General features: G+C 50.1%; 1 protein-coding gene across 1 annotated transcript in view; it reads left to right on the plus strand.

Moving 5' to 3' along the window:
* Positions 1 to 19,444, plus strand: part of MAN1A2 (mannosidase alpha class 1A member 2) — a 320,220-nt gene that overhangs the window by 104,166 nt on the left and 196,610 nt on the right. The window lies entirely within an intron of this gene.

Raw genomic sequence — 19,444 nt, forward strand, 5'->3', positions numbered from 1 at the left:
TCTCAAAATTTAAATGCAATACACATAGAAAAACTATTTGTAAGAAGATCTATTTATGCAGTAAGTGAGTCTGAAGGAGGAAAATGCAGGAATTTAGGAGCAACTCTAAACTTAGGAGTTGAATGAAAAAAGAGTAGAGTTCAGAGCACAAGAATATGGGTTTAAGCAGGTATGAAGTTTTTAAAAGGCTTGAAGGTAAGAATGAGGAGTTTGATTTTGATGCAGGAGAGAGAAAGCAGTGAAGGAATTCAAGGAAAGGAGTGATGTTGTTGGAGTAGGAGCATCAAGAGGAAGATGGCTTTTAGCAATGATATTTTGGATAGCCTGGCGCAGGGAAAAGGAAGATGTGGGGAAGTCAGAGATGAAGGAGTTGCAGAACACAAGGTCAGAGTGGAAAGGGTGGATTTTAGATAACGAGGAAGTAACAAGGTTTACCATGAACCTGGCTGTGGCAAGCATGAGAGCCTGGAATCTAAGATGATGACAGTGTTAGAAGCCTGAGTTATGGAAAGGAAAGTGGAGTTATCAGTGATGATAAGGAAGGAAAAAAGAGGAGATGGTTTGGGTGAAAAGATAGGATGATCTAGAAGGATGCTCCTTAAGTGACTGAGAGGTGTCCAAGAGGAGATTTTGGAAAGCCAAAGATGCAAGATTGGAGATAGAGTGAAAGATCAGCGGTGGAGAAGTAGATTTAGGGAGTCACTGGGTTAGAGTTAGTAGCTGAACCAATGGAATGGAATGAGGTAACCCAGGGAGAAAAGGATTGCATCACGGAAAAAGCTGAGAATGGAAGGAAAGTGTGGGAGGAACACATAAAAAAGGTAATGCAGGAGTAGTGAGTGAGATAAAAGGAGAAATAGGAGAGCTCTGAGAGTTCAGGAGGAAAGTCTGAGGAGTATGCCAGGATATGAGTGTCTTTGTCAAAAACAGAAGCTATATTGAAAATGGGGAGGTAGAATTATTTTGGGGAATTTTTACGGTCCATGTTATACTGGAAGTCAAACTAAATTATCACAATTGTCCATTCTGGCCTTGGAATCTATGATCCCATGAATTGTGATAATCTAGTCTGACCTTGTATATGCATAGCCCTTAGAATTCCCCCCAAATACTTCCTAAACTATATCTTTGAGAAAAACATCCAATCTTTATTTTAAAATGGTCAGTGATGGAGAATCCACCACAAACCTTGGTAAGTTGTTCCAATGATTAATTACTCTCACTGTTAAAACTGACTCCCTATTTCCAGTCTGAATTTGGAAAAAAGGAGATTAAGGGAGTACATGATAGTGGTCTTCAAATACATGAAAGGCTGCCATTGAAAAGATGGAGAAAAATTTTCTCTTTTGCCACAGAGGGCAGGACAAGAGGCAATGGGTTCAAACTACAGCAGAGCAGATTTAGATTAAAGCTCAGAAAAATCTTCCTAACTGTAAGAACAGTAGAACAGTGGAACAAACTCCCTAGGGAAGTCGTGGAATCTCCTTCACTGGAGGTCTATAAAAAAAAGGCTGGATAGCCATCTGTCTTGGGTGGTTTAGACACAACAAATCCTGTGTCTTGGCAGGGGGTTAGACTAGATGACCCTTGTAGTCCCTTCTATAACCCTTTGGTTCAATGTTTCTATGAATTTGTCTAGCTTCTACTTCCAGCCATTGGATCATGTTATACCTTTCTCTGCTAGTTTGAAGAACCCATTACTAAATATTTGGTCCCCAGGTATGTACCCATAGACTATAACCAAGTCACCCTTTAACCTTCTCTTTGTTAAACTAAATAGGTTGAGCACATTGAATCTATCATTATAAGGGATATTTTCTAATCCTTTAATCATTCTCACGGCTCTTCTCTGAACCCTTTCCAATTTATCAACATCCTTCTTGAATTATGGGCACCAGAACTAGTCACAGTATTCCAGCAGCGGTTGCACCAATGCCAAATATAGAGGTAAAATGATCTCTCTACTCTGCGTTGAGATGCCCCTGTTTATGCACCCAGGGATTACATTAACCTATTTGGTCACAGTGTTGCCATGGGAGCTCATGTTCAGTGGATTATCCAACACAAACCCCAAATCTTTTTCAGAGCCACTGCTTCCCACAATAGAGTCCCCCATCCTGTAAGTATGGTCTACATTCTTTGTTCCTAGATGTGTATGTTTACATTTAGTCAAATTAAAATGCACATTGTTTGTTTAATAAAGATGTTAAATAGTATAGGGCTAAGAACTGATCCCTGCAGAACCTCACAAGAAACACACCCGTTCGATGATGATTCCCTGTGTACAATAATTTTTTTAGACCTACATGTTAGCCAGCTTTTAATCCATTTAACATGTGCCATGTTAATTTTATATCATTCTCATTTTTTAATCAAAATGTTGTGCCGTATGAAGTCAAATGCCTTACATAAATCTCTTACAATGACCCTATTCCCTTGTAATCTCATCAAAAAAAGATATCAACTTGTTGCTTGAGAGTGAGAGACTTAGGTTATGTTTCTACAGCTCGCAGTAGCAAGCCTCCCAGAATGGGTCAATGGACTTGGGCTCATGCTGTCATGCTAAAAATAGCTATATAGATGTTGTGGCTTGGGCTGGACTTCAGGCTCTGAAGTGTAGGGTGGAGGGTGTGATTCAGAGCACAAGCCACAACTTCAAAATGCTGTCAGCACAGCTCTTTGACCACCAGCGTGAGCCCCTGAAACCCAAGTCTATCAATCTGGCCTGGAAGGCTCATTGCCATGGGCTGTGTAGAAATATCCTTGTCATGCTGTCTAGAATGGCTCAGAACTGAGAGTGCCAATCTCAGGTCAGACTGTCCAAAAAAAGGACAGACACTCCAAACTGGTGGCATTCCTGGATCACACTATTAGGCTATGTCGGTAAAACTTTTCATAGAATCATAGAAGATTAGGGTTGGAAGAGACCTCATGAGGTCATCTAGTCCAACCCCAGGACCAACACCGACTAAATCATCCCAGCCAGGGCTTTGTCAAGCCGGGCCTTAAAAACTTCTAAGGATGGAGATTCCACCACCTCCCTAGGCATCCCATTCCAGTGCTTCACCACCCTCCTAGTGAAACAGTGTTTCCTAATATCCAGTCTAGACCTCCCCCACTGCAACTTGAGACCATTGCTCCTTGTTCTGTCATCTGCCACCACTGAGAACAGCCGAGCTCCATCCTCTTTGGAACCCCCCTTCAGGTAGTTGAAAGCTGCTATCAAATCCCCCCTCACTCTTCTCTTCTGCAGACTAAACAAGCCCAGTTCCCTCAGCCTCTCCTCGTAAGTCATGTGCCCCAACCCCCTAATAATTTTTGTTGCCCTCTGCTGGACTCTCTCCAATTTGTCCACATCCGTTCTGTAGTGGGGGGACCAAAACTGGACACAATATTCCAGTTGTGGCCTCATCAGTGCCAAATAGAGGGGAATAATCATTTCCCTCGATCTGCTGGCAGTGCTCCTACTAATGCAGCCCAATATGCTATTAGCCTTCTTGGTAACAAAGGCACACTGCTGACTCATATCCAGCTTCTCATCCCAAGTCCCCAGGTCCTTTTCTGCATAACTGCTGCTTAGCCAGTCAGTCCCCAGCCTGTAGCGGTGCAGGACTCTGCACTTGTCCTTGTTGAACCTCATCAGATTTCTTTTGGCCCAATCCTCTAATTTGTTTAGGTCCCTCTGTATCCTATCCCTACCCTCTAGAGTATCTACCACTCCTCCCAGTTTAGTGTCATGCCACCCTCCCCCCCGCCCCGTTCCTCCGGCCGCTTTCGGAAAGGCTGCTTCCCCTGCACCCCGCTAGCTACGCTACTGACTCATGCATGTCCAGCATTTCTAAATAGTCCTTAACTTGTTCTTTCACCACTGAGGTATGAAAAAACACACCCCTGAATGACATAAGTTACACTGACAGAAGCGCTGGTGTGAACAGTACTACATTGGTGGGAAATGTCAAGATAGCTACCTCTGCTCGTTGGGGGTAGTTTATTTATGCTGATGGGAGAGCAACTACATGGGAGACCTTACAGCACTGCAGCTGTAAGGTCTGTAGTGTACACATAGCCTTAGTCTTACCATGGAGTCACAAATGATCCCCTTAGGCTCTCCTGCCTTCCTTGCCACCCAGACAAACTGGACTTTGTGACACTGGTCACTATACCAAATATCACATCACATTATGTTACTCCCCACCCCAAAGGGTCAGAGTTATTGATAGGTTAAAGCAGATAAAATACATTAACACGTGAGTCAAAGTTTGTAAGTCCAAAATGATAGCACAGATATAGTAGTCTGCTAGTTTTTCGTAAATTTCTCAGGGTTATCCAAAATCACTTTAGGGATCTCTGTCTTGCACCTGGAGTATTCCCATATGAATGTCCAAACAGTTCAGAGATGCAAGATCATTCCCTTAAACCACTATTTATAGATCCTGCTCACAGAAGACAACCTGAACAATGTCCTCACCCACGTGGGTTTTGTTGAGTAGCAATTGCAGACTGAATCTGTGAATTTCCATTGTTGAAGACAATGATCCTTGCTTTGAAGTTAGTATTCTGCTTCCTTTGCATTCACAAGTAATTTAGTTACAGTGATATGCATAATGCAATTGCCTGCCATTATATTATAATAGGAATAGATAAGAAAAAACAATACAAGTAACATTTTATTCGTTTTCAGGCAGTTTACAAATCAAGTAAATTATCATCTTAGTGCTAACACACACTTTTGATCTAGGGCTAATTAAGTTCAGGGATATACATAATGTAATGCCTATAGATAAGTGAAGACAATATCATTTACATTTCCTCTGAGCTAAATTAACATTCGAGTGAATTAGTACACTTAACATTTCTTTGATAGTCACACACAAGTGAATTGATCTATTGCTCTGACCTGAACTGGCCTGTCAGTGTCACAACACTAAAAGAGCTCACTCTGTTTAGCTTATCAAAAATAAGATGAAGAGTTGGTTTGATTACAGTGTATGAGTCTATTCAGGTAGAGAAAATACATAAAAACATAAGAATGGCCATACTGGATTAGACCAATGGTCCATCGAGCCCAGTAGCCTGTGTTCTAGCAGTTGCTGGTGCTAGAGGCTTCAGAGGGAATGAACAGAACAGGGCAATTTACTGAGTGACCCATCCCCTGTCATCCAATCCCAGCTCCTGGCAGTCAAATGCTTATGGATACCCAGAGCATGGGGTTTAGTCCCTGACAATCTTGGCTAATAGCCATAGATTCATAGATTATAGGACTGGAAGGGACCTCGAGAGGTCATCGAGTCCAGTCCCCTGCCCGCATGGCAGGACCAAATACTGTCTAGACCATCCCTGATAGACATTTATCTAACCTACTCTTAAATATCTCCAGAGACGGAGATTCCACAACCTCCCTAGGCAATTTGTTCCAGTGTTTAACCACCCTGACAGTTAGGAACTTTTTCCTAATGTCCAACCTAGACCTCCCTTGCTGCAGTTTAAACCCATTGTTTCTGGTTCTATCCTTAGAGGCTAAGGTGAACAAGTTTTCTCCCTCCTCCTTATGACACCCTTTTAGATACCTGAAAACTGCTATCATGTCCCCTCTCAGTCTTCTCTTTTCCAAACTAAACAAACCCAGTTCTTTCAGCCTTCCTTCATAGGTCATGTTCTCAAGACCTTTAATCATTCTTGTTGCTCTTCTTTGGACCCTTTCCAATTTCTCCACATCTTTTTTAAAATGCGGCGCCCAGAACTGGACACAATACTCCAGCTGAGGCCTAACCAGAGCAGAGTAGAGCGGAAGAATGACTTCTCGTGTCTTGCTCACAACACACCTGTTAATGCATCCCAGAATCATGTTTGCTTTTTTTGCAACAGCATCACACTGTTGACTCATATTTAGCTTGTGGTCCACTATAACCCCTAGTTCTTCTTCGAGTGCTTGCTCATATCCATTCCATTAGGTGTGCGCGCGCCGCGTGCACGATCGTCGGAAGATTTTTACCCTAGCAACACCGGCGGGTCGGCTGTGGAGCCCCCTAGAGTGGCGCCTTCATGGCGCTGAATATATACCCCAGCCGACCCGGCGCCCCCTCAGTTCCTTCTTACCGCCCCTGACGGTTGTTGGAACTGTGGAGCGCGGCATAGCTGTCCTCCACTCTCCCTAGCTTACTTAGTCATTCAAAGTTATAGTTATAGTTGTAGTTCTAGTGTTTATAGTTAAATAGTTTTAAAGTTGTTATAGTTGTTATTGTAGTTCAGGGGGTTAAGGGGGTCGTCTCCCCCTTTCTCCCCCGGCCGCGGGCCCGGGCTCATGCCCAACGCTCCCGGCTTCAAGCAGTGCGCCTCCTGCGCTAAGCCTATGCCAACGAGCGACCCGCACGACTCCTGTTTGAAGTGCCTGGGAGAGTCCCACCAAACAGACAAATGCAAGATCTGTAAGGCCTTCAAACCAAGAACCAAGAAGGAGCGGGACTTTCGGCTCAGGCAACTCCTAATGGAGGCGGCACTTAGCCCGGACACTCCTTCCACGGGCCAGACTCCGACGCCTAGCACTTCGGTGCGCAGTGCCCCGGCGGCACCGGCTATGACGACCACGCGAGTGGCGTCAGACAAGCCTCCCCGGCACCGGACCTCGTCGGCACCGCAAACACAGCAAGTGCCGCGGCGCCGGTCATTATCCCCAGGGCATAAAAAAGCCCATAAGACGGGGACGTCCGTGCCGAAGACGCCGGCTCCCCCAGTGCCGGGGGTAGAGCCGCGTCCGCCGGTGGAGCAACGGAAACAGGCGCCTCCAGCACCGTCGACTCCGGCGCCGAGGCCGTCGAGTCCGGTACAAATAGCGTCTCCACCGAGGCCGGCGGTGATACAGTGTCTCCCGTCGACTCCAGAGACCTTCGCGGCGGCGAGAGACTTGATAGCTCTCACGGAGCCGGCACCGCCTCAACCACCGGCACCGACTGTACCGTTGACTCGCCCGGTACAGTCAAGAGGGAAACCTGCCTTGATGCGCCCTCCATCACAAGGGCTGGAACCTCGGCGCCGATCCAGGTCCCGAAGCAGGTCCCCACGCCGCTCGCAGTCCCGGCACCGAATATCGTCTCGGCACCGGTCGTACTCGCGGCCAAGATCTTCGTCGCGGCACCGGTCTACGTCTCGGCACCGCTATGATCGTCGGCACCGATCAACGTCGAGACGTAGTTCTCGGCACCGCCACGCTCGACGCTCGACGTCGAGAGGCCGCTCCCGGCACCGGGCATACTCTAGGTCCTCGTCGAGGTCCAGATCTGACTCCCGGCACCGACGAGGTCATCGGCACCGGTCGCGGTCCCGGCACCGATCGCCGGCACCGCACAGAGATAGATCATCTCCGGACCGGCACCGTGCGGCACCGCAGACCACGGGGATCGTTTCATCTTTCGCGGCACCGCCATGGCCGTCAAGATCGGCGTCTCGCTCCTCGGAGGACCTGTCGAGATCGGCATACCCCCCTCAGGGGCAGGCCGAGGAACGAGACTTGGGCCATTGGCAGGAGAGGGCAGAGGACCACTCTCATGGACCATCTCACTGGTCGTTTTGGACCCCGTGGGCGTATCACCAGGAGCAAGGGGCTTCATTACCATCGACCTCTCGCTCGGGTCACTCGGTCAGAAGGGCCCCAGAATCCACCATCTCTCGGCCTCCGCCTGGAGGCGTGGAGGCTTCTGTGTCCACACCACCCGACACCGTGGACCCAAGTGCAGGTGACGCTCCGACCCAAGACCAGGGGGACTGGGACCCCCCCTTGGATCCACTACCACCGGAGGCGTCCTCCTCCTCCTCTCCGGATGAGGCAGTGGCGGGCACTTCATGCACGGGTCCCCCTCCGATAGATCTTCGGGCTCACCAGGATCTCCTGCGCAGGATGGCCCGTAATATGGACCTGCAGACGGAGGAGATAGTGGAGGTGCACGACCCGATCGTGAATATCCTTGGATCGGATGCCCCATCGAGGGTGGCGTTACCCTTGATCCGCACGATCCAAACGAACGCGGATACGATATGGCAGACTCCTGCCTCCATTCCACCCACAGCGAGAGGGGTGGAAAGGAAATACTTTGTCCCATCTAAGGACTATGGGTACTTGTACACACACCCCCAACCGTGTTCACTGGTGGTGGAATCAGTGAATGCACGAGAGCGCCACGGCCAGCAGGCTGCAGCGCCAAAATCAAAAGAGGCTAAGCGGCTTGATCTGTTTGGCCGTAAGGTTTACTCAGCCGGAGGGCTACAACTTAGAGCGGCGAATCAACAGGCGCTACTGAGCCGCTACAATTTCAACTCCTGGAACTCTATGGGGAAGTTTAAGGAGTTGATTCCCCAAGAGTCCAGGGAAGAGTTTGGAGCCATGGTTGAGGAGGGTAAGAAGGTGGCTCGGACCTCCTTACAGGCCTCCCTGGACATAGCGGACTCGGCCGCAAGGACCCTGGCCGCAGGTATCGCTATGCGCAGGACCTCCTGGCTCCAAGTTTCGGGTTTGCCCCCTGAATTACAGCAGACCCTACAGGATTTGCCCTTTGAAGGACAGGGGCTGTTCTCGGAGAAGACGGACTCTCGATTGCAGAGCCTCAAAGACTCCAGGACAATCATGCGCTCCTTGGGGATGCATGTTGCGGGTCCCCAGCGCAGACCATTTAGGCCGCAGCCTCAACGTTTTTACCCTCCTCCACCTCGTCAGAGACAGGACCCTGCCAGAAGGCGAGGGCGAGGTGGTAGGAGAAGATGGGCTGGCCCTCAACCCGGTCAGAACCAAGGGCCACCAAGACCACCTTCAGGTCCTAGACAGAACTTTTGAAGGTGCGGTCGAGGACGGCGCCCCAGTCATCCCCCAGGATCCAGCTCCCTCCTTTCGGGATCGCCTCTCCCACTTCCACCGTGCATGGTCCCTTATAACTTCGGACCGTTGGGTCCTCCGCACGGTGGAGAGGGGATACGCTATCCAGTTTTCTTCTATCCCCCCCTCCCACCCCCTTTCCCCGTCCCTCTTCAGGGACCCTTCTCACGAGCAACTTCTTATACAGGAGGTTTCTACGCTCCTGGCCATGGGGGCCATAGAGGAGGTTCCAATAGACTTAAGGGGCAGGGGATTTTATTCCCGTTACTTCCTGATCCCCAAGTCCAAAGGAGGTCTGCGGCCCATCTTGGACTTGCGCGGACTCAACAAATTCGTAGTAAAGTTGAAGTTCCGCATGGTCTCTTTGGGGGCCATTATCCCTTCCCTCGATCCTGGAGACTGGTTCGCCGCCCTCGACATGAAAGACGCATACTTTCACATCTCAATTTACCCACCTCACAGACGCTTCCTGCGATTCGTGGTAAACACGGTGCACTACCAATTTACAGTCCTTCCCTTCGGCCTATCCTCGGCCCCAAGGGTGTTCACGAAATGTATGGCTGTCGTGGCAGCGTACCTTCGTCGGCAAGGGATACAGGTGTTCCCGTACCTAGACGACTGGCTGGTGCGCGGTCGCACCAAGGAGCAAGTTCAAGCTCACGTCCACAGAATAGTGCACACATTCAACAAGTTGGGCATCCTACTCAACAAGGACAAATCCACTCTAGAACCTACCCAGAGAATAGAATTCATCGGCGCAGTTCTAGACTCCAGACGTGCACAAGCCATCCTGCCAGACAACCGATTTGGCACCATCACGAACCTCATTCAAGGGCTCAAGGCCTTCCCAACTACCACGGTGAGGTCGTGCCTTACCCTGCTGGGTCACATGGCTTCCTGCACGTACGTAACCAGGCATGCCAGACTTCGACTTCGCCCGCTTCAAACCTGGGTGTCATCAATATACCGTCCACATCGGGACAGCCTGAACATGGTGGTCACGGTCCCGAACTCGGTCCTGGCCTCCCTCACCTGGTGGCTAGATCACACTGTAGTCTGCGAGGGGATGCCATTTCACGCCCCACAACCCTCCCTGCACCTGGTCACAGACGCGTCATCTCTGGGGTGGGGCGCCCATCTCAACGAACACCATACCCAGGGCCTGTGGACTGCATCCCAGTTAGCCCTACACATCAATGTTCGGGAACTGATGGCGGTACGCCTGGCGTGCCAGGCATTCCTCAATCTCCTACGTGGCCGCTGTGTGTTAGTTCTCATCGACAACACCACGGCCATGTTCTACATCAACAAGCAAGGAGGAGCACGTTCGTCAATTCTATGCCAAGAGGCCATTCGCCTGTGGGACTTCTGCATCGCCCACTCAATCCATCTCACGGCATCGTTCCTCCCTGGAGTCCAGAACACTCTAGCGGACCGACTCAGCAGGTCCTTCCAGACGCACGAGTGGTCTATCCGTCCGGACATTATACATTCCATCTTCCAGAGGTGGGGGTTTCCCCAGATAGACCTGTTTGCATCTCGAGACAACAGGAAGTGCCACGTGTTCTGCTCCCTACAAGGTCGAGCTCCGGGCTCCCTCTCGGACGCCTTTCTGCTTCCCTGGAAAGACCACCTGTTTTATGCCTTCCCTCCGTTTCCTCTGGTCCACAAGGTACTGCTCAAACTGCGCAGAGACCAGGCACAGGTAATTCTGATCGCTCCTGCGTGGCCAAGACAACATTGGTACACCACACTGTTGGAGCTCTCGGTTCAGACACCGATCCCGCTTCCGTTGGATCCGGATCTCATCTCTCAGGACCACGGCCGGTTGCGTCACCCCGACCTCCAATCACTCCACCTCACGGCGTGGCTGCTCCATGGTTCACCCAGGCAGAGCAGCAATGCTCGCACTCTGTACAACAGATTCTACTGAGCAGTAGGAAGCCCTCAACACGGACCACGTACCTGGCCAAATGGAAGCGGTTCTCCTGTTGGTGCGAACAACGAGCCACATCCCCGTTGCAGGCACCCATTCCCCTTATTTTGGAATATCTCCTCTCCCTAAAACAGCAGGGGTTGGCGATATCTTCAATTAGAGTTCACCTGGCCGCTATATCGGCCTTTCACCCAGGGGAACTCGCGTCCTCGGTATTCTCTAACCCGATGGTCGTTAGATTCCTCAAGGGCTTAGACCGGATGTACCCACAACAACGTCAGCCCGTTCAGACGTGGGACCTCAACCTGGTTCTCTCCAAGCTCACAGGTCCTCCATTCGAGCCACTGGCCACCTGTTCTCTTTTGTACCTATCCTGGAAGACAGCCTTCCTTGTAGCCATCACCTCAGCAAGGCGCGTTTCTGAACTCAGGGCGCTTACATCCGAGCCCCCTTATACAGTTTTCCATAAGGATAAAGTGCAGCTTCGTCCACATCCTGCCTTTCTCCCTAAGGTGGTTTCTCCTTTTCATATCAACCAGGACATCTTTCTCCCGGTCTTTCATCCCAAACCACATGCCACTCGCCAGGATCAACGTTTGCATTCCCTGGACGTACGAAGGGCCCTGGCCTTCTATATTGACCGCACAAAGCACTTTAGAAAGACGACGCAACTCTTCGTTGCAGTGGCCGACCGAATGAAAGGCTCACCGGTCTCCTCACAACGCCTATCCTCCTGGATTACGTCTTGCATCCGGACTTGCTATGACCTGGCAGGTGTCTCAGCACCGCACCTCACCGCTCACTCCACGAGGGCCCAGGCTTCCTCGACGGCTTTCCTGGCACAAGTTCCGATCCAGGACATTTGTAGAGCAGCAGTTTGGTCATCAGTCCACACATTTACAGCTCACTATGCACTAGTGCAGCAGTCCAGAGACGATGCTGCTTTCGGATCAGCGGTTTTGCACACAGCAATGTCTCACTCCGACCCCACCACCTAAGTTGGGCTTGGGAGTCACCTAATGGAATGGATATGAGCAAGCACTCGAAGAAGAAAAGACGGTTACTCACCGTTGTAACTGTTGTTCTTCGAGATGTGTTGCTCATATCCATTCCAAACCCGCCCCCCGTCCCCACTGTCGGAGTAGCCGGCAAGAAGGAACTGAGGGGGCGCCGGGTCGGCTGGGGTATATATTCAGCGCCATGAAGGCGCCACTCTAGGGGGCTCCACAGCCGACCCGCCGGTGTTGCTAGGGTAAAAATCTTCCGACGATCGTGCACGCGGCGCGCGCACACCTAATGGAATGGATATGAGCAACACATCTCGAAGAACAACAGTTACAACGGTGAGTAACCGTCTTATCCCTTTCTGCCGTACTCCTTCCTAGACAGTCTTTTCCCATTCTGTATGTGTGAAATTGATTTTTCCTTCCTAAGTGGAGCACTTTGCATTTGTCTTTGTTAAACTTCATCCTGTTTAACTCAGACCATTTCTCCAATTTGTCCAGATCATTTTGAATTATGACCCTGTCCTCCAAAGTAGTTGCAATCCCTCCCAGTTTGGTATCATCCGCAAACTTAATAAGCATACTTTCTATGCCAATATCTAAGTCGTTGATGAAGATATTGAACAGAGCCGGTCCCAAAACAGACCCCTGCGGAACCCCACTCGTTACGCCTTTCCAGCAGGATTGGGAACCATTAATAACAACTCTCTGAGTACGGTTATCCAGCCAGTTATGCACCCACCTTATAGTAGCCCCATCTAATTTGTATTTGCCTAGTTTATCGATAAGAATATCATGCGAGACCGTATCAAATGCCTTACTAAAGTCTAGGTATACCACATCCACAGCTTCTCCCTTATCCACAAGACTTGTTATCCTATCAAAGAAAGCTATCAGATTGGTTTGACATGATTTGTTCTTCACAAATCCATGCTGGCTGTTCCCTATCACGTTACCACCTTCCAAGTGTTTGCAGATGATTTCCTTAATTACTTGCTCCATTATCTTCCCTGGCACAGAAGTTAAACTAACTGGTCTGTAGTTACCTGGGTTGTTTTTATTTCCCTTTTTATAGATGGGCACTATATTTGCCCTTTTCCAGTCTTCTGGAATCTCTCCCGTCTCCCATGACTTTCCAAAGATAATAGCTAGAGGCTCAGATACCTCCTCTATTAGCTCCTTGAGTATTCTAGGATGCATTTCATCAGGCCCGGGTGACTTGCAGGCATCTAACTTTTCTAAGTGATTTTTAACTTGTTCTTTTTTTATTTTATCCGCTAAACCTACCCCCTTCCCATTAGCATTCACTATGTTAGGCATTCCTTCAGACTTCTCGGTGAAGACCGAAACAAAGAAGTCATTAAGCATCTCTGCCATTTCCAAGTTTCCTGTTACTGTTTCTCCCTCTTCACTAAGCAGTGGGCCTACCCTGTCTTTGGTCTTCCTCTTGCTTCTAATGTATTGATAAAAAGTCTTCTTGTTTCCTTTTATTCCCGTAGCTAGTTTGAGCTCATTTTGTGCCTTTGCCTTTCTAATCTTGCCCCTGCATTCCTGTGTTGTTTGCCTATATTCATCCTTTGTAATCTGTCCTAGTTTCCATTTTTTATATGACTCCTTTTTATTTTTTAGATCGTGCAAGATCTCGTGGTTAAGCCAAGGTGGTCTTTTGCCACATTTTCTATCTTTCCTAACCAGCGGAATAGCTTGCTTTTGGGCCCTTAATAGTGTCCCTTTGAAAAACTGCCAACTCTCCTCAGTTGTTTTTCCCCTCAGTCTTGATTCCCATGGGACCTTACCTATCAGCTCTCTGAGCTTCCCAAAATCTTCCTTCCTGAAATCCATTGTCTCTATTTTGCTGTTCTCCCTTCTACCCTTCGTTAGAATTGCAAACTCTATGATTTCATGATCACTTTCACCCAGGCTGCCTTCTACTTTCACATTCTCAACGAGTTCCTCCCTATTTGTTAAAATCAAGTCTAGAACAGCTTGATCGACCTATCCTCCATGAATTTATCTAATTCTTTTTTTGAACCCAGTTATACTTTTGGCCTTCACAATGTCCCCTGGCAATGAGTTCCACAGGTTGACCATGCATTGTGTGAAGAAGTACTTCCTTATGTTTGTTTTAAACCTGCTGTCTGTTAATTTCATTGGGTAACCCCTGGTTCTTGTGTCATGTGAAGGGGTAAATAACACTCCCCTATTCACTTTCTCCACAATATTCATGATTTTATAGACCTGTTATATCCTCCTTAGTTGTCTCTTTTCCAAGATGAACAATCCCAGTCTTTTCAATCTCTCCTCCAATAGAAGCTGTTCAATAACCCTAATCATTTTTGTAGCCCTTCTCTGTACCTTTTTCCAGTTTTAATATATCTTTTTTCAGATGGGATGAGCAGAACTGTAAACAGTATTCAAGGTGTGGGCATACCAGGGATTTATATAGTGGGATTATAAAATGTACCGTCTTATTATCTATCCCTTTCCTATTGATTCCTAATATTCTGTTAGCTTTTTTGACTGCTGCTGCACATTGAGTGGATGTTTTCAGAGAACTATCCAGAGGGACTCCAAGGTCTCTTCCTTGACTGGTAATAGCTAATTTAGATGCCACCTTTTTGTATGTTCCTGATCACCTTTTTTGTATGTATAGTTGGGATTATGTTTTCCAATGTGCATTACTTTGCATTTATCAACATTGAATTTCATCTGCCATTTTGTTGCCCAGTCACCCAGTTGTGTGAGATCCATTTGTGGTTTGAGCATTGGCCTGCTAAACTCAGGGTTGTGAGTTCAGTCCTTGAGGGGGCCACTTAGGGATCTAGGGCAAAATCAGTACTTGGTCCTGCTAGTGAAGGCAGGGGGCTGGACTCGATAACCTTTCAAGGTCCCTTCCAGTTCTAGGAGATAGGACATCTCCATTAATTTGTAACTCTTCACAGTCAGATTTGGACTTAACTATCTTGAGTAGTTTTGTATCGTCTGCATACTTTGCCACCATTACTGGTTACCCCCTTTTCTAGATCATTTATGAATATGTGGAACAGCTCAAGTTTAGAGAATGTTTATTAAGTGTATCTGGCTCTCACGCTACCTCTCTAAACTCCCTGGCAAAACTCCCGTTTGCTGCTCTTGTTCTCTTGCTCCTCTGGTTGCTTAGAAGCTGGCTTTTTAAACCCCTGTTCTCCCTGCATTAGCGCCATCCCCTTGTCAGGGAAACTAATTTAAGATGCTTTCATTAAGTGATCTAATTAATTAAGCAGAACCAGCTGTACAAATTGAAGATTTTCCCGTCTCTTTGTGGCTACTATCTCATGAAAAATTAGGAAGGGTAAAAATCTGTGTGTAATTAGAAACCAGATCATCCCTTTGCATAGCATTGTGCCCTGTGTTGTAATTCACTTTAAATCCATTGGTGACTTGTGGAGTGAGCCAAAGAAATGGCAGGTCCTTCCTCTGGATGTCTGAATCTGCCAGAAACCAGGTTACAAATTACACTCAAATGAAGGTGATAAATCTAGATGGCAAACTAGCTGTTCCTCTAACGTGTGCACTCCCTCTCGCCCCTCCCCCTTCACTTCCCAAGGCGTTGTCTATACATTTTCATTTGAGTAGGGAGAGGTAGTGTGGACTGCACCAATTTACAGAATGGATTTGTATAAATCCAAGCAGGGATACTGTGTTCTCCCTGAAACTGTGGCTAATATTTATTTTGAAAAGGTGTATGACTTCCAGTAATTTTAAATCATAAAGCAGAGTCTGCTAAAAGTGTGAGCTAGGTAGTCAGTGTTTGACTAAGATCACGTATAGTATCTGTTCTTATCAGTTTAATTTCTTTTGACAACATCTGCAACACCTGCTCTGAAGATGGATTTTCCTGTTGACATTTTTGAGAAAATCGATGCTGCTTTGAAGATATACTCCACTGCTGCTACTTTGGAAGAAAACCCTCTCTTTGCTTCTGAGACACCCCCAGCTGCGCTCTTGGCAGCTGCTGCTGCTCCTGCATCCTCTACTTCTCAGAAAGCTCAGCAGAAGCCCATCTCGAAGACCACCCTTGGTTCCTCACAGAAGACACAGACCACCAGCAAGGATGAAAAAATCAGCACCTGGCTGAAGAAAACCCCTGGGGATACCTCTGCAGGGAGACCTAGCACCACAAGGACGGCTCTTCGGGACCTCACATCCAGTAGCAACAACATCTCGCTTGCCAGGAGGACCCCCGGAGAACCTCTCCCACTGCCCAGGACCAGGATGCTGAGCGCTGCCCTGCTGCTCCTGAGAAGGCTGCTACCAGAGGAGCCCCCCGTGATGACCCAGGACCAGGATACTGATTGCTGCCCCGCTACTCCAGAGAGGGATGCTCCCGAAGGAACCACCTCCTCAACCTGGGACCCCGAAACTACTTACCACCCTGCTGCCCAGAGGAAGGCCGCTCCAAGGGGAACACACTCTGCAGCCCAGGATCTCGATGTCACATGCTGTCCTTCCAAGCAAAGAGATATCGTGGCCAGTGAATCTAGCACCTCCCCAGGAGCAACTTCACCTCCTCAAGCTTCTCTGCCAGACCGAGAGGAATCACCCGGCGAGTCTGCAGGCACAACAGAGGTCTGCCCCACAGAAGGTGAGGCAGGGGAAGACGATTGCATCTACCTCCAGTACCCGATCCCTACAGGCCTCCTCCTCTGCCCCTTCTGCTTCCCCTTCCATGGAGCCCAGACCCTTGGGGCCCTCAGCAAACACGTTCGGAAGGCCCACAACAAACGGATCACCTTCCGGTGTAGCCACTGCGATCTACCCTTCGAGACTCAAAAGAAATGTAAGTACCATCAAACCACATGCAAAGGACCCCTCATGACCGCAAAGGTCAATCCCACTGACACCCTGCGGGTTCCAACCCTGACCCCCCCGACGCTCCGGATTCAGCACCCCAGCCAGCTTCCCCAAAGCCACAGCATATAAGGGGGGACCAACCACCAACCAAGGGACGTGTGACCCTGCCTTGAGGACTAACCAACAAGACGATGCCACCAAAAGAACCAGCCCCGTCTCCAGAATCCCCACGCTGGACTCTGCCGTGAGGGGGATCACCACCATGTCGCAAGTCAGCAACTTCACCAGATGCCTCAGTGACCTCATAGAAACCATCCGGCACAACATGGATACAAGACGGGGCAACGCTCCCCCACAGGTAACCTCATGCCGCCCTGCCATAGGAGCAACTAGCACTGCCCCCCAGGCCGCCGGGCAAGATCCAGCCGAAGGAGGAGCCTCCCACAGCCCCCAGATCCCACGGCCGGACCCCACTCCTGACCCAACACCTCCTCCAAGGTTGCCCAGCAAGACTCCGACCGCCAAAAATCCCATGCCCCACCGAGGACCCCCCCAGCCGGATACCGCCTGCAGGAGAACCAGAACCATCCCCAGCGCTTCCAGACACAACCGTGCCCCCCACAAAGCCCAGCACCAGTGCTTCCAGAACCCACTCTCTACCAGAAGATCCAGAGCAGCCTCGGAGACACTGAGAGCTGCCCCCCGCACCACACCAGGACACCCTCCCCGCAAGATCCACCTGAACACCGCTCCCCAGTCCGAGGGACAACAAGGCCGCTGACCATCCATGCAGCACCTGAACCTGTGAAGACAACGCAGCAGGAGGAGCGACGGCCGCGAGCGAGGGTTGCCATGCCGTGGCAATCCGCCTGGACGGAGGAGCTGGCAAAGGCTGACAATTTTGAGAACTTTGAAACCCTGATGGACAGACTGACCGCAGAACTGTCTGCGGAAATCACAGCCGGAAGGAGGGAACCCCAGGAGGCTGCATGGACCACTCGCAGATTCCCCACGCCAAGCCGTAACGACACTGCCAGAGAAGGCAGGAGAGGGGATGCTGGCCGCCGCTACGATCTGGCAGCCGCATCCCATATTCAGAAACTATACAGGACGAATCGCCCGAAAGCCATGAGGGAGATCCTCGACGGGATCTCTTCCTACTGTGCCATCCAGCCCGAGAGGCTCTACTCCTACTTCAAGGGCCCTAACCCTAACCGACATGCGACGCCCAGAGTGCCTTTTCCCGCTACCCCGAATCAACCTCACGGAGGACCTGAAGCGAGATTTTTCCCAGCAGGAGGTGCTGGCAAGGCTGATGAGGACCAAAAACACTGCCCCTGGAAAAGATGGCATCCACTACCACCTGCTGAAGAAGCGAGACCCCGGCTGCTTGGTGCTTGCTGCCATCTTCAACAAATGCCAGAAACCTTCATCCAGATCCTCCGGACCTCTACAATGACTGCACCACCACCATCCACGCCACAGACGGAAAAACGGATGCCATCCCCATCCGCTGCGGCGTGAAACAAGGCTGCCCCCTCAGCCCCATCATCTTCAACCTGGCCATGGAACCGCTCATCCGAGCCATCTCCAGTGGCCCGACCGGCTTCGACCTGCACGGCAAGAAAATCAGCATTCTGACCTACACCGATGATCTGGCCCTGGTCGCCGACAGCTCGGAAAGCCTCCAGGAAATGCTCGATGTCACCTGCTGAGCCACCGAGTGGATGAGCCTCTGCTTCAACCCCAAAAAGTGCGCCTCCCTCCACGTTGATGGCGGTGCCAGGGCTTTGGTCCAGGCGTCATGGTTCCTGATCCAGGGAAGTGGAGAGGGAGGGAGAGGTATACCAACACCTGGGCACACCCACAGGAGTCCGCATCTGACAGACCCCTGAAGACACCATCGCGGAGATCCTGCGAGATGCAGCCCAAATTGACTCCTCCCTGCTTGCCCCCCTGCAAAAGATCAACACCCTCAATACCTTCCTCATCTCCCGCATCTACTTTGCCCTCAGGGGATCAGCCGTAGCCAAGGTGCCCCTGAACAAGGCCGACAGCACCATCAGGCAGCTGGTGAGGAAATGGCTCTACCTTCCCCAGAGGGCCAGCACTGACATCTTCTACATTTCCTACAGCCAGCGCGGCGCCCACGTACCTCGGATGGGTGACCTGTGCGACATGGCATGATGACCCACGCCTTCCGCCTCCTGATGTGCCCAGACCCGATGGTGAGGAGCATCGAGCAGGAAGCCGTACGGGACGTGGTCAGGAAACACATCACCAGGGCCCCCTCCAAGCAGGAAGTTGCTACTTACCTCAGCGGCTCCCTGGAGGCTGAATTTGGGAGAGGGAGGGAGACATGTCCTCTCTCTGGTCCCGCGCCTGCAACGCCTCAAGATGCCTAGAAAAGAGGACCGGTGTTGCTGGAAGTGGTGCGAGGAGGGCCAGGAACTGGGAATACTGATGCCGTGCATAAAGACCCCGGACCATACCATCATCACCCCGACTGCCAGAAAGATGCTGGAAAGGACCTTGAAAGATGCCATCCGCTGCCACTATGCCGAGAACCTCAAGCAGAAACCGGACCAGGGCAAGGTGTTCGAGGTGTCCAGCAAGTGGAACGCCAGCAACCACTTCCTCCCCAGGGGCAGCTTCACCAGGTTCGCGGACTGGCATTTCATCCACTGGGCCCAGCTCAACTGCATTCCCCTCAACAGAGCCATCTGCCACGGCAACCAGGACAAGCCCTGCAGGAAGTGCAGCTACGCCAATGAGACCGTGTCCCACGTCCTGCGTGGATGCAAACAGCAC

This window comes from Malaclemys terrapin, chromosome 1, assembly GCF_027887155.1.
Source record: "Malaclemys terrapin pileata isolate rMalTer1 chromosome 1, rMalTer1.hap1, whole genome shotgun sequence".
NCBI lineage: Eukaryota > Metazoa > Chordata > Testudines > Emydidae > Malaclemys > Malaclemys terrapin.